This window comes from Elephantulus edwardii, unplaced genomic scaffold, assembly GCF_000299155.1.
Source record: "Elephantulus edwardii isolate Elephantulus edwardi_28Jun2011 unplaced genomic scaffold, EleEdw1.0 scaffold00180, whole genome shotgun sequence".
Taxonomy (NCBI): Eukaryota; Metazoa; Chordata; class Mammalia; order Macroscelidea; family Macroscelididae; genus Elephantulus; species Elephantulus edwardii.
The window spans coordinates 809,480-824,679 of record NW_006399930.1 but is presented as its reverse complement, the minus strand read 5'-3'; the positions used below and the strand labels follow the sequence as shown (position 1 = coordinate 824,679).

At 36.6% G+C, this 15,200-nt stretch overlaps 1 pseudogene; it reads right to left on the bottom strand.

Annotated features, from left to right (window-relative positions):
* Positions 1-7,171: 7,171 nt before the first annotated feature.
* On the bottom strand, positions 7,172-8,421 carry LOC102871950 (annotated as a pseudogene).
* Between the last annotated feature and the right edge of the window lie 6,779 nt (positions 8,422-15,200).

Genomic DNA, 15,200 nt, shown 5'->3' with positions numbered 1-15,200 from the left:
CAATTCCTTTCTATCCTTCCATCTTCTTTTGATACCTCCTGGATCATTTAACATTCTGCCCAAAGCATCCTGATTGTAGCAACTCGAGGTTTGAATTTGTTCTTCAGTTCCCTGAGCTTAAGAAATGCTGAAAGAGTTAGGCCCTTTTGAATTTCCGACTTTAGTTCCTTGCACATTTCATTGTAATAAATCCTTAATGGTACAGAAAGATTCAAAAGAAAATGGAAAGGATACACAGAGTTACTGTACCTAAAGGACTTGGTTCATAGGGAAACATTTCAGGATATATCATACGATCAAGAAATGATGTTCCTGAAGGAAGAAATTTAAGTTGGAACAAAGTCAAGATTTTGGAAAAAGTAAAATAATAAGGCCTTGGAATTCATTGAATACCAATTGATATGTTTCAGCAAAGAAATGTAACCCTGGACCTGCTTAACATTCTCTGCTAACAAATTTGGAAGACGTCAACCAAGCTAACTGAAAGCATTAGTGAAAAATAGGATCCTAAGGAATCTATAGGATACCAATTGACTTATTTCAATTAACAGATTCAGCCTTGGATGCACTCATCAGTCTATGGCAGGAGATTTGGAGAACCACTGTCTGGCTAATGGATTGGAAGAGCTTCATATATTTTCTTATTTCCAAGAAGGGTGATCCAACTGAATGTAGAAATTTTCAAATAATATTAATTTTTTAGAAAAAAAATCCTATAGTACGTTGTTATTGTTAAATGCCATTGAGTTGTAGACAACTCATAGCAACCATATCAATGAAAGACCTGAACACTTGCATAAATTTATCATTTCTCCAAGCTCATAGGGGTTCTGGAGGCAAGCTATTTCAGAAGTGGATGCCACACCTGATTCTAAGCTTGTTTTAATTGGCAAGCTACACCAAATACTGTCCACCATGGGTAGTCATTATCACATTTGACACATCACTGTCACAGTGGTTAGCATCACAGCAACCACGAGTTACAACAAATGGACAGACCAGTGCTATACCACTTAGAAGAATGTTTGGATAAAAACAATCAAAACCAGGTTTGAGGGCCACAGATTAAAATCGTTCACCTTTGGCTTGGTAGCATAACTTTCTATCCACTAAGCCAACAGAGCTCTCTCGTTGTTGTTGTTGATTATTTTTTTTTTTTTAAAAAAAGGCTGGGATAGCACTTTGGTAAGAAACTTTTGAAAATTTAAGTTGGTTTCCGAAGTGGCCATTGAAGGGGAGATATCATTGTGGATGTCATGGATCCTTGCTGAACGTAGAGAATACTAGAAAAATGTCTATTTGAGTTTTATTGATTGTGCAAAGGCATTTCACTGGGTGGATCACAACAAACTGCGTTTAATTAAGGGTAATGATAATCACAGAACATTTAATGTGTTTTTGAATTTTGAATATGCTCATTCAAAACCTAGACCAAGAAAGAGTTGTCAGAACAGAACAAAAGAGCACCATATGATTAAATATTATCAAAAGTGTTCTATCAGTCTTAGTTGACTTAAAGAAACCTAATGACAATAATAACAACCTAGCAAAAATAGTAATAACAACAATGACTAGAAAAGCTGTATCAAGGGATCCACTGAAGCTCATAAATTAATTTCTGTTTTGTATCAGAAGACATACATTCATTGCATACACTCAAATTTTAAAGGATATTCTCCAATGTTTCTGTGATCTTATCAAAAGTGAGAGACTTGTAAATCTAGCTTCTAATATGTTGTAGTTGTTACATGCCATTGACTTGTCTGTGACTCATAGTGACCGTGTGTACAACAGCCCTAAAACCTGCTCTATCCTATGCAATTGTCTCCAACACACCTACCCTCTTTACACCAGTTGCCTTATCAATCCTTCTCATTGAGGTTCTTTCTCTCTTGTTCTGTCCCTCCACCCTCCCAAGCATGATGTCCCTCTCCAAGTACTGGTCCTGTCTTGAAACATGTCAAAAGAAGCTTCAAAATCCTTGCCTCTAAGGAGCAGCATGGTTTAACCCTCTCTAGGATGAACTTGTTTGTTTTCCTAGCAGTCTATGATATATTCAATACTCTTCTCCAGCATCTCAGCTTAAAGGCATTAATTCTCCTTGTATTATCCCTAATCATTGCATTTCCTTCACCCCACCCATCCATCAAATTGTGCAAGCCTAAGATTAACACCCTACCCCCCTCACTGCTCTATTTCTACCCTGTCCCCCCCAACCTTGTATCCTCATATTCATTCTACAATAATGGTTGTCCTGTTGAACTGAGTTTGTTCACTTAACATAATGCTCTCCAATCCCTTCCAAGTTAGGTAATAATTTAGAAAATCATTGCTCCTGGGTTCTGTGTAGTTTCCATTGTATGAATGTACCACAACTTCTCAATCCATTCATTTGTGGTTGGACACCTGGGCTGTTTCCATGTTCTTGTGATGGAGAATAATGCTGCTAAAAACACTTGTGTACAAGTTCCTGTTTGAGCCTCCGTTCTCATTTTCTTGGGATATATTACAAGCAACAGAATAGCTGGGTCATATGGAATTTCTATGTTCAGCTTTTTGAGGACGCACCAAACTGCCTTTCAGAGTTGTTGTACCATTTTACAACTTCACCAACAATGTAAAAGAGCTCCTATCTCACCACATCATCTCCAACATTCATTGTTTGCTGTCCTATTAGCTTTGCCACTGTTACTGGAGTGAAACGGTATCTCATTGAGTTTTGATTTGCGTCATTTCTTCATATGTCTGTTGGCCATTTGAATATCTTTCTTTCCATATTTTGCCCATTTTGTAATTGGGTTATCAGTCTTTTTCTTGTGGAGGCCCTGCTCCACAGGAGAAGAAGGCCAATAAGGCTTTATATAAATACTGTATAAAAGAATCAAAGCAATATTATTGAAAGACTCATCTTAGTGCATTCCTACAGTGAGATGTGCTTTATGCATTAGCATGTTTTTATTTCACAAATATATCAAAGCTCCTCAATTAAAATAAGCTTGGAAGCAGGAGTGGCATCTAATTCCACAACAGCTTGCCTCTGGAAACCCTATGAACCTGGAGAGAGGACGAAAGTTATAAAGGAGGTGTCCAGGACTTTTGTTCATAGGGTCGCTATGAGTTCCCTGTGACTCAATGGCACTTAACAATAAACAACAATATATCACTATTACATAATTATAGTTCTAATATATTTTATGTTTTATAATATATCATTAAAATGAGAATTCAGATTTAATTTTGAGTTGAATAGAAAGAGAAAATATTAGAAATTCACTCAGAGCTATATACTGGTCTGAATCACTGATTGATTTTTCAGTCAGAGAAAATATTCTACTTTTATCTTTAAAGCTTTTAGTTCAGTACCTTGTATACCTGTAAAACTTTTCCCCTACTTCTTCAAGTGCACATAATATAGGACGTTATGTAAGTCAATAATTATTTACAGGAAATCTGTTCTGGTCAACCTACTGCTGTAAGAGGAAAAATTAAATTCCTTATCAGAAATCAACTGAGATAGAATTAAGAGTACTGGGCATTTGCATAATCTGTTTAAGCATATTATTTTTGAAAGATAAAAAAATGCTTAATAGTTTTTCATCTAATATATTAACTTCAATGTTCTTTTTATATGATTTGGGAAAAAGATGAAGATAAAATAGCAAGAAGATTTTCTCCAAACTTTTATTTAGGCAAAAGCTGATGAAAAATATTTAAGTAAACAGTATTTTTTTTATTTGCTTGCAGAAATATTATTTTCAGGAGTTCATACTTTTAAAGACTATTAATTAGCAAAATGTATCCTAAAAGTTCTTTAAATTTACTGGGAGGCAAAAAAAAGCCCACCTTAGTATCTAAATTAAATACTTAGGGTTAATATCATGACCCATTTCCATGGAAATAGCTAGCATTTTTTTCTCCCCTGGGCTTTGGATATGATTTTTGGCCAAGGTTTGATGTTACTCATTTGGTTTTGAATCAACTTTTGCCATGTGGCTGGAATTTTCTCTGTTGTTGTAATACTGAATTGCACCATTGCTCTTCCTAAAAGTGGAACTAAATTGAAATTAAACCTCAAAAAAAAACAATTTTAAGCATCTTACTTAAACTGGCAAGGGCAGGCCAGTTCATTCCTTGCGTTTGGTTCTTTATGTTGGAAGCACTGACTTAGAAAATAGCAGGTGTTCTATCCATATCATATTATTGTTAGTTGCCACTGAGTTGTTCATAGTATCTTTCTGTATAACAGAATAAAGCCCTACCATATACTTTACCATCTTCACAATCTCAGTTCTGCTTAAATCAACTGTACCAGTCACCATATCAGTTCAAGCATTAAAAAATAAGGTCTAAGTCTTGAGGTGGTAGGAAGCTTTGGGGCTTAGTGGTAAGAATCTATGCTACCAGCCACTCTGTAGAAGAAGGATGAACAATCTGTTTCTGTGGGATTACTGCCTCTGAAAACCTTCTAAAATGTCAACTATGGTGTTGTTCCAACTTGATGGTATGCAACAACAAAAACAACAAAATAAAATCTTACTGTGAATACATTTTTATTTATAGCTAGATGTGAAAAACAAATAAATGCAACTTCAACAAAGTAAATAACTAAGAGGATTTTACACCAGTATGAGAGCATATAAGGATTTAGCATTATTCTTGATTTTTCTAGCTCAATATTTTCTAGTTCAATATTCAATAAGCTTTTTGGAAATTTTATCTACTATTACTTTTCTTGCAAATATTGAGTCTATGTTATTGTTGTTGTATGTCTTTGATGCAGAATCAATTCATAGCTGACCCTCCAGCAGTTTTTCAAATGCAGTACAAACCCAGGGAGGAGATTGCCCATTGTTTCTTTCTGCAGAGCATCTGGTAGATTCCAACCACATGCCTTTGAGATTGCAGCAGCACAGTTTCTTACCACTAAGCTACCAGAGCTCCCCTTACAAAGAACTCTTATTTGAAAATGCAAATAAAAAATTAAAAATTAAAAAAGATAATGCAAATCAATTATAGATAGCTACACTACCCCTAATTTTTTATTGTTTTTGTGAGAATATACACATCGAAATATATATCAATTCAATAGTTTCTACATATACAATTTAATGACATTTTATTACATTCATACACTCATGTCACTCTGTAGAGTAATGTGCACCTGATACAGGCCATGGTCTTTTCAATCACTTGCTATGCATCAGAGAGCTGAACAATAACTATGGAGGATAGAAGGAGAATTGATGTCCTTGAGCTGTGGTGCTGGGGAAGAGTATTGACTATACCAGGGATTGCTAAGGAAACGAACAGGTTCATCTTAGGGAGGGTTAAACCAGTCTGCTCCTTGGAGGCAAAGATTCTGAAGCTTCATCTGACATACTTTGGACATGCTGCAAGGAGGGATCAGTCCTTGGAGAAGGGCTTCATGCCCGAGAGGGTGGAGGGACAGCACAGGAGAGGATGACCCTCTCTGAGGTAGAATGACTAGGGTAATGGGGTTAAGTGTGTTGGAGACAGTGAGAATTGCACAGGACAGAGCAGGCTGTTGTACATAGGGTCGCTGCGTGTCACAGGTGATTCAACAGCACATAACAACATACTTACTTTCTTTTTCTGATTTTTTCCTTTCATATAAATATAAATTATTGCCTCCTAAAATTCTTATATTTGGTTTTGCTACTGTCTATTTAATCTCATGTGGACAGTTCTTCAAAGAGCATGAGGTCCATGGTAATATATTTTCCTAGTTAAGCTAAAGTATTGCTTAGTTTTAAGAATACCCCGGGGATACTTTTGGCTTAAGGTTTAAAGATTATTTCAGGGCAAGAAGTTCAGGGTTCCAGGACACTGCCCATCTTTCTACCATGGAGTGTTAGTTGAATTGGCAGCACAAAAGAGGCACCACCTCTGACTTAGTGGAAAGAGTCTGCAAACTAACCACCAGAGCTGCTGCTTCTTTTTTTTTAAATAATTTTTGTTATTTTGACACAAGTTGACAGAAGAAGAAAAAAAAGAGTTTCCGTGTTTCATCTAGTCTCATTGGCCCCAGAAAAATCTGGATTAGACTTTCTCCCTTTCGGTTAGGATTTTTCTATTGAATCCTAGTTCAAACTGTTCAGTTATGATATTGGGCACAATCCAGTTCTGCTTGTCTCAAGAGCAACAGTGAGAATTTTTTTAGGGACAATGCAGTATTACCTTAATATCTCTCTCCTAATGAGATTCTTCCTTCTTTGTTGGTACAGAGGAACAGACATGATTTGTGCTGGATGGTGTTGGAAATAATTGTATTGATGTAAGGTTATGTGTTTGATTACTACAGTTATTGTTAATAAGTTGTAAAATATGAAAATTTGAATTGGCAAAAGGTATGTGATATATATATATATATATATATATATAACCAAAAAGATAAGAGTAATTTATGAAAGCGTCTATCTAAGATAAATTATCTGCAGGGGACGATTTTGAGGCTCTACCTCACATACTTTCGGCAAGTGGCCAGGAGGGACCAGTCATTGGAGAGGGTCATCATACTTGGAAGGTTGGAGGAACAGTGGAGGAGAGGAAGTCCCAGGATGAAATGCATTGATTCAGTGACTGGAGCAATGGGATTAGGTCTATCGGAGATGAGATTGGCTCAGGATAGGGTAGCTTTCAGAGCTAATGTATATAGGGTTGCAATGAATTGCACACTATTCAATGGAACCCCAAAACAACAACAAAAACAATGACAATAAATACATTAGAAGTTTAGATAATGGTTTCATGTTAATTTTGCTTATAATTTAATTGTGTTCCTGTTTCTTTGCTGATCACATAGTTACTTACTTTTTTGTACGGAATGATTTGACTGAAAAATTAAGAGTGGTGTCACAAAATAATCATTAATACTGCAAAAAAATAAATTTTTCCAGAACATAGGCTTAAGAACTTTCTTCAGCCTTCTCTCAGTTATTCCACAGACTGTAAAATATTTTCTGTTAACACTGTATAATTTTTAACTGAAACATAACCAATTTTATTCAAATTTTCCAAAATATATACTCAGCTTGTTGTTTCTAAAATGTACACCACATTTTACATGATGGTTTTATTAGTTTTCTCATCTTTTTTCATTAAAAAGTCTTTAGTAGTAGCTGGATTCCAGAGTTGTCCAGTAAGGAGTCTTTCACCTACTTACGGTTTCCCCCCCCCAGATATTCATGGCCAACATCTGGCTTCTGAAAGAAACACTTTTGGTCTTTTCAATCACTTGCTGGTAAGGTAAGACTGCATTGCTACCCATAACCACATGTTCTAATTTTGAATCAAACTTGGCATCCAATCTTGAATTTCTAATAAAATTTACAAGCCACCTTTCAGATTCTTCTGGGGTCATGTTCAGTTTACCTGTTAAAATGTTCATTGTGATACACAGGATGTTTCAAATACGAAGAGACAAGCACTTCCAATGAAATACTCAAGACAAGCCACCAAGGAAAAGTAATTCACAAGCACTTACTCAAATTCCTTTAGGATTTTGTTTTTGTTTTTGTTTTTGTTTTTTTTCTGAGCTCCATCAAAGTAAAAGTTAAAATATAAGCATTCAATCAGCTCTGTAATTGGATCTATGCATATGTAAGATTTCTGCTGGATAACCCTGACTAGGTCTTTGAACACCTGCTGGTGTTTTTTAACATCTTTGTTATGACTGCTTTGGTCAAATAGGGGAGAATATGTGGACACATGTCTGAATTGCATTAAGATACTGTGGCTGGTAAACAAAGAGGACAATGGGGTGGTTGAATAAAACAAACAGAGACCAGTGAATGACCCATGTTTGCTGCTAAGGAGATTGAGTGAAGAGCTCAGAGAGTCATTATCTATCGTCTCATTTAATCATGTAAGATCTTCCATGACTGTATCCCAGGTCTGCAGTAGGATTTCAGAGGTTAGTTTCCCCCAAAGTGAACTCAAAGCATTTCTGTCTGTTGCTAGAACCAGCACTCTAAACAAGTAAAGATATTCTGACACTCATGAGTAATTTCCATATTCTTGCCTAAAACCATTCTTGTCTGCTGGTAGTCAAATAGCATCTAAACATTCTTGGTTGACTGAATTTATCTTGTAGTTTCTGAAATCTTCAAATATCTTTACAGTTGGTTCTACTCTGCCTGGAGTTGTTTTAGTTGTACAACAACTGTAGTTCTTTTTTGTTTTTTCTTTCTCTCAAGCATGAGGAATAACATTGGAGTAAAGGTTTTTGTACATGTCCATAGCAAAATCTATCATGTTGGTATCTCTAAGAAGATCCAATTTCCCTTGAAATAATTCCTTCATATTATGTATCTCCTTCACCAAGAGAAACATAAGCAGTGGAAAGACCAAACATTAATCCAAAAAGTGCAAGATGAGAGTAGTCAAGCTGTTCTTTGCCATCTTGCCAAAAATCCCCTATTAACACCATATAAATTTTGGTGAGTACTCTGCTAGTAATAAATGGAATACACATCAAAAATAACCTTTTTATTACAGCTTAACTATTTTTTCTCCACATTATTAAAAAAATTCTCAAGTTAAAAGTGTGTGGAAAAAAGAGTTCTATTAATTATATACAACAAAATATTTCTTTCTTGTATAATTTCTACTAGGGCAACACCATGAAGCTAAAGATAGGACACAAAAGATATACACACATACATGAAACACAATACGGAACTTATGTTAGAGAACTTTTGAATAACAAGTTTTTAATTAGCCACACAGTTCTCTTTTTAGGTAAGAATTCTGATAGTTTCTGAATTTACAAAAAGAAATCATATTCTCAGGGGAGCAAATTATTTAGTGGATGTATCAGGGAGTTTTGAAACCAACAAATGATGACTAGTGAAAGTAACTAAGCCAAAAACAATGATGTTGAAGCCGTTTTCTCATGGTTGCCGCCCTTGGAATGCCTTTGCCATGATTTTATGTTGGCTGGTGTTTCACCAGGATCATAATGAGGTCAAGAGATAGACATCTTGAGCTGTGCCAACCTTATTAACCGATCTTTTCTTTCTCTTAAAAAGTCTAGATTTGGAAACTAATATCAGAGAATTTACAAATCCTTGGTTGAATATTCCTATTAAATAGTTGGCGATTGTGGAACTTTAGCTAGAGACTCAAAAGAGGTTGGTTTTTTTATCCTTACAAAATTACTGTTGTTAAAAAAATACTGTTTTTCAAAGAAAAAAGCTAAGGTAGATTGAAATTATTTTCTCAATGCTGTTGATACACTGTGTATTTCTTGAGACGACTCTATAATAAAAGCAGTTTAGTAATTCCAGTCTTCGAATAGCAGAAACTAAATCTTAGAAAAGTTGAGTGATTTGTCTAAGATTGCAAAACTGATAAGGGCAAAATGGGGAGACGAGCAAACTCCCTTCAGCAATAATGCCCCCTAGAGCTGTTTGTACCACATTATCATGCACTTGTCCATGACAACAACAAGACAAGGGACAAGAGGGACTAGGAGTCATTGATGCCATATGTATGTGGGGGTGTGTGTTACACAGATCAACACTTGCTTATATATGACCAAGGAAGGAATTGAAAACTCATGGTAACAATTTTAAACTTGCTTTTTTCAGAACAGACAAAAGATTTTACTCTCTGAACATACTAAGTGACTTTCTTCTAGAGATTTAAGGCATATTCAAATTGGCTGATACTTTATCTAGAAACAAGTATTTATTTATTCAACTAATATTGGTTAAGATCTCCTTGAGTGCTCAAAGTACAATGTTTAGACAAGAACAAGAAAGCCCCTGATCACATAGTTTCCTCTCTGGTGGAGTTAAAAAGTAAGCAGGCAAACAAATTAGTAAGTAACAATTTCTGGTCATGTTGATCTGTAAAGTAAGTAAAGCATGTCAAAGCGACAGAAAGATAGAGGAAAAAGGGCAGATTTTTCAAATAGAGGCCAAGGAAATTTTCCTCAACTGGGGGACATTTTTAGGAAGACCTGAACATTAAGAATAATTCAATTCTCTAAAAATTTGGTGATTATTTTCAAAGAAGAAAAAAGAGTAAAAAGAGGATGCTGTCTAAACAAACTCAATATGTTTTAAAACAGCTGGAAGTCAAAAGTGTGTAGAAGATAACTGGAGAGGATACGGGTTACAAACATGAAATCGAATAAGTAGAAAGGAATACGATCATCAAAATTTCTGTATAAGTGGAAACCTTGGGAAGGATTTAGGTGTATATTGGTCAGTGGGATAGAAGTGCAAATGCAGAAGCTAGTTAAGAAGATGTTATGCTGCAAGCAACAGATTATGAAGATTTGGATTATAGAAGTTGGGAACTCCATATTTTTGTGTATGTGGGATAAATGGATTGGCCCATGGGAAAATACATCATGCTTTGAAAAGTAGAGTGTGATCTTGACATGGTTGCACAGTGACTACGACAATGGGCTCGAGCATGGTAGAAATTGTAATGATGGCACAGAATAAGACAAAGTTTCAATCTGATATTCATAGGGCTGCTATGAATTAGAATCCACCTAACAAGAATAATTTATCATTTTAAAGTCATTAAATCAGGCAGTTGCCTACTTGAAAGTGGAGCTCAAATTGGTGTTGAGAACTGTGATGTGCTATATGTACATGGTAATTATCACATACTCGGAGGGAGGGTTGGAAGCAGGAGTGGCATCGCTTCCTAAACAACATGCCTCTGGAAACTCTGTGAACTTTGATAAATGACGATAGTTATAGAAAAGCTTTAGGCCTTTTGTTCATAGGGTCACAATGAGTCATGCTCGACTCTACGACAATCAACAACAAAAATAGGAGGAAGGGAGCACTGGTGGCCCAGTGGCAAGAAGCTGCAATCAAGAAGCACAAGGTTTGAATCAACAAGCTGCTATATAGGAGAAGGTTGGGCTATTTCCTCTTGTGCGATTGTTGTTATGTGCCATCAAGTTACCTTTTTCTCAAAATGACCCTATGTACAACAACTCTGTAATAAACCTAACCCATTGCCCTAGGAATTGTATCAATCCATCTTATCTGGAGTCTCCCTCTCCTGTGCTGTCTGTCCACCCTTCCGAGCATGATGTTCTCCAAGAACGGGTCTCTCCTGGCCACAGACCCAAAGTATGTGAGTTGTTGTTGTTGTTGTTATGTGCCGTCGAGTCGCTTGCAACTCATAGCGACCCTATGTACAATAGCCCTGAACTCCGCTCTGTCCTGTGCCAATCACACTGTCTCTGACACTCCCATCCTGATTATCCCAGTCACTGAATCAATCCACCTCATAGAGGGCCTTCCTCTCCTGCGCTGTACCTCCACCCTCCCAAGCATGATGTCCTTCTCCAAGGACCGGTCTCTCCTCACATGTCCAAAGTATGTTAGATGGAGCCTCAGAATCCTTGCCTCCAAGGAGCCACCCTGTTTAACCCTTTGCAGGATGAATCTGTTTGTTTTCCTAGCAGTCCATGATATTCTCAGTACCCTTCTCCAGCACCACAGCTCAAAGGCATCAAATTTTCTTTCTGTGTTCCTTGGTCATTGTCCAACTCTCTGATGCTTAACAAGTGATTGTGAAGATCGTGGCCTGTATCAAATGTACCTTAGTCTCCAGAGAGACACCATTGCTCTTCAGTACTTAGGAGAGGTCCCTAACAGTAGACTTTCCCATTGCAATGTGCCTTTTAATTTCCTGGCTACTGGTGCCAAGAGTATTGACTGTGGAGGCAAGCAAACTATAGCTGTGTACAATCTCAGTCTCTTCACCATCCATCCTGATGCTGCCAATTGGTCCAGTGGTGAAAATCTTTGTCCTCTTGACATAGAGCCTCAATCCATATTGGAGGTTGCGGTCCTTGACACTCTGCAGGAGGTGCTTCAGGTTCTCTTCAGTTTCAGCAAGCAGGGTTGTGTCATCTGTATGTGAGTTAGAGCTTCAAAATCCTAGCATTCAAGGAGAGATTGGTTTCACCCTCCCCAAGACAAAGCTGTTTGTTTTCTTGGTAGGCCATGGTATGTTCAAGACTTTTCCAGCGCCACAACGCAAAGGAATCAGTTCTTCTATCATCCCTAGTAATTATCCAGCTCTATGATGTGATTACTGCTTTTGAAAACCTGCCAGAGAGTCAGCTTTGGGTTGGTTCAGACTTGATGGTACACAACACAAGAGGAAATTCTGGTTACCTAGTGGTGAGAAGCTACATTGCAATCTTAAAAGGAATGCAGTTTGAATCCACAAGCTGCTCTGTGAGAGGAGGATTGGCAATCTCTCACGCAATTAACTGTCTCTGAAAATCCACTGGAGGGTGAGCTAAGGGTCAGTTATGATTTGACAGCACACAACATAAAGAACAATACAAGAGAATAGCACAGGGCTATAAATAGTTTAACACCTAGAAACAAGAAGAAAGATTAAGGACTATTACAGAAATGGGCAAATAAGAACAAGAATATATTCTTGAAATGAAGAAGAGAAAATGTTTCAGGTTAGAAGCAAAATCAGGTACATGGCTTTACATAGATGGGCACAAGCATAAGGTTTATAACATTAAATACACAGTGAAGCTGGGAAATATAAACAAAAATGCCAATATTTGAATGACTGGTAGAAAAATGAGTTGGATTGAAATGAATGCCAGATTTTATCTATTAAGAAGATCTGAAAAACACTATGAAGAATAGTGTATCTAAAAATTATTAAACATTGGGAACAAACAAAAAGAATAGTTAATAATTTTAAAATGAGAGTAATTGGAGCACTAACACACACAAACATGGGTATGTGAGAGTGAGTTAATAATATACATAAAATCAGAAATTATTTAGCAAATAAAGCCGGTTTAGAAGAGATTATGAAACGAGAGACATTATTGCCATTGTCAGATGGAAATTGGCAGAAAGTAGAGAGTATCAGAGGAATATTTATTTGTGCTTCATTGACTATGCAAAGATATTTGGCTGCGTAGGTCACAAAAAATTGTGACTAACCTTGAGGAAAATGGGAATCCCAGAATACTTGATTGTGCTTATGCAAAACCTATACTTGGACCAAGAAGCAGTCCTAAGAGCAGAGCAAGGAAACACTGCACTGTCCAAACTCATGAAACGAGTGCATCAGGGATACATCTTGCCCCTGTACCTTTTTAATCTATATACAGAACAGATCACTTGGGAATCAGGGCTTTATGAGGAGGAATGTGACATCAGGTTTGGAGGAAGGCTCATCAATAACCTATGTTATGCCAATGACACAACCTTGATTCCTGAGGACTGAGGAGGACCTCAAGCACCTGCTGCAAAAGATCAAGGATTGCAGTCTTCAATATGAATTGAAACTTAACCCCAAGAAGACAAAGATTCCCACCACTGGGCCAATTGGCAGCACAAAAATGGATAGAGTAAAGATGAAGAGATTGAGATTGTCAACCATTGCAGCTCACTCAACTCCACAATCAACACTCTTGGCATCAGCAGTCAGGAAACCAAAAGATGAATTGAACTGGGGGAAAATCTGCTCTTAGAGACCTCTCTAGAGTGCTGAAAAAAAGCCAATGTCAGTCTAGAAACTAAAGTGTGCCTAATCAAGGACATGGTCGTCACAGTTTCTTGCTATGCATTAGAAATTTGGACAATGTCTAAGGATGAGAGAAGAATAGATGCCTTCAAATTGTGGTGGTGGAGAAAAGTCTTGAATGTACATAAAATGGACCACCAAGAAAACAAAGAGATCTGTCTTGGAGAGGGTGAAATCAAGTTTCTCCTTGGAGGTTAAGATTTTGAATCTCTGTCTCACATACTTTGGTCACATGGCCAGGTGAGATCAGTCCTTGGAGAAAGACATCATGCTCAGAAGTATAGAGGGACAGTGCAGGAGATGAAGATCCCAGATGAGATGTACTTATACAGTAATTGTTGCCATGGGGGTTAATGTGTAGGAATTAGAGATACTAGCTCAGGACAGGGCAGGCTTCAGAACTGCTGTACATTGGGTGACAGGCAACTTGCCGGAACATAACAACAAAAACAACAACAATAATGGAGAAGAGAGAAAAAATACTACAGATAATTCAAGGCCTTATGGAGGAAAAGGAAGTGATCTTGACAAACAGTGAATGACAGAGTGATCCCTTTTGTTTACAACAAAGGAAAAATAGTTGTAGATCTTAGTAGGTTTGTAGATTTTAAGGTGAAAGATGAATGAAGTTTTTGTTAGAAACTTCACTAAATTATTTCTAGATACACTGTAAAGAAAATGAGACAGAGTTCACACTAAAATCCCCATAGTATTGTTTTCCTAGTAATTATTGAATCATTATGCATTAGATTACATGTCACAATTAGAAAGGATATTTAGTGAAAATAAATATACCAATGAATTTAATTGTGCTCACCTTTACTCCATATATTTTCCTTATGTTTTAATTAAAGTTATTAAAGATGATTAATTGTTGAAATCCTTTATCAGATATTGATTCAAAATAATTTATCAAATTTGTCTTAAAAAACCTCTCATTACATATAGTATACTACACAAAATATACTTAAATGGCAAGGTAAAAGGTTTCCCTCAAAGAGTAGCTTGGGTTATATGATTAGATATTATTTTAATGACAAAAGTCCAGAATAAGAGGTGCATAGCAAAGTGGGCTGGGTTGGGGAAGAAATTGTGCAACAATGAGTGACTGGAAATTCAAGTTTTCTGTAAACTTTTGTTAAAGTCAAAATAAAAATACTTCTAAAAGAAAGGGAAAAAAATTACGGTATTTTAATGCTGCTAAAACTTGTTTGTTGCTAAATGCCATAAACTAGCAATATGATAATAGAGATAAAAATGCTTAAAAGTTGTACATAGGAGACAGAGGAAAGAACATATGTTTTTTACTCCCTTATGTTTTTCTTTGAGCTTTCTGGTAACCTCATAATAAGGAATTGTGCTTCTGAACCAAAGGCCCACGCTTTGAAACCAACAACTACTCTGTACGAGAAAGGTGAATTGTCTTTCTCTATGGAATTTACTACCTCTCAAAACGTATTAAATAGTCATCTATGAGTCGATTCCCACCTGAGTGGATGTAACAACAATGTTGTTGTTGAATATGCCTCCAAGTCTCCTGCAACCCATCATAACCTTATGAACAGCAGCTCTGAGCCCTTCTCTGTCTCTTTAAACAACACACTCATATCCTGTCTTGCTTGAATTTTTTT